Raw genomic sequence first — 1,293 nt, forward strand, 5'->3', positions numbered from 1 at the left:
TTACTCTTCGTTGTGCGCAGGCTTCTCACTGCGGTGGCTTCTCTTGTTGTGGAGCATGGGCTCTAGGCGTGTGGGCTTCAGTAGTTGTGGCTTGCAGGCTCTAGAGCATAGTCTCAGTAGTTGTGGCGCATGGGCTTAGTTGCTCTTCGGCATGTGGGATCTTCCCAGACCAGGGCTCGAACACGTGTCCCCTGCATTGGCAGGTGGATTCTTAACCACTGCGCCACCAGGGAAGCCTGACACGGACTTTATTGCATTGGTCTGGAACTGACCCTGCAATGCAATATCTCCAAGGTATGCCTGTAATTATAAAGAATGTTTTGAGCATCCTCCTCTGTAAAACTATCTTTGGAATAAATTCCAATAACAAACAGCAACAGTAACCACGCATCTGGCACCTAACATGAGCCAGGCATGTTCTAACCAACTTATACCTGTAGTATTAGCTCATTCAGTCCCTGAAATGCCCTAAGGGAGGCGAGCGCTAGGCTGCCTGGCCAGTCATTTCTCCACTCTGATCCCATTAGAGAGGTGTGCTTAACAACCAGTTCCCTGGGGGGGAAAGCCCTTATTTGTTTCCGTTGTATAAATACTTCCCCTGTAGCTTATTTCCAGCTACCGAGGTAAAGTCACTGAGGAGTTGGGAAGAGAGATGCACATTTGGCTCTTGTGAGCCAGGGTGACCCAGCTCCCGCCCTGATCTGCCCTCTGTAAGACACTGGAGTCAAAATGCTTATCTGGCATCTGTGGTTATAAGTAAAATGAAAGTTGGATTATTCTTGAGTCTTAGTATTTATGGGGTGACGAGTATTGATTTTAAACTGTATATAATTTTACATACACATACACATTACAAATACATTTTTTAAATGTTTTTATTTAGTTTTTGGCTGCACCGTGGGGCTTGCGGGATCTTAGTTCCCCGACCAGGGATTGAACCTGGGCCCTCGGCAGTGAAAGTGCTGAGTCCTAACCACTGGGCTGCCAGGGAATTCCCACAAATGCGTTTTAAATCATGAAATCTTTCTTTCTGGAGAGTTCTTAATAGTTTTTAAGATATTTTGAGGTCTATCTCAAACCCCAAGATCACATTTAAAATGCAAAAAATAAACCTGTTCTGTAAGGAGCAACCTATTCATCTGTATGAACAGGTTGTACTGATGTATTTTAATATATTGTTTATACTACCAGTATAGTTTAATATTCTTGAGTACACAAGATTTCAGTCAACTCCAAATCAAAACTATAGTGTGTGAGTACAGCCTTATAATGAAAATTATTAGACTTTTAGTA

General features: G+C 43.2%; 1 non-coding gene across 1 annotated transcript; it reads right to left on the reverse strand.

The window, feature by feature from the left end:
• Nucleotides 1–918: 918 nt before the first annotated feature.
• Nucleotides 919–991, reverse strand: TRNAE-UUC (transfer RNA glutamic acid (anticodon UUC)). The gene has a single exon. It is a non-coding gene; the product is annotated as a tRNA-Glu (tRNA).
• Nucleotides 992–1,293: the final 302 nt, after the last annotated feature.

This window comes from Lipotes vexillifer, unplaced genomic scaffold (genome assembly GCF_000442215.2).
Source record: "Lipotes vexillifer unplaced genomic scaffold, Lipotes_vexillifer_v1.1 scaffold871, whole genome shotgun sequence".
NCBI lineage: Eukaryota > Metazoa > Chordata > Mammalia > Artiodactyla > Lipotidae > Lipotes > Lipotes vexillifer.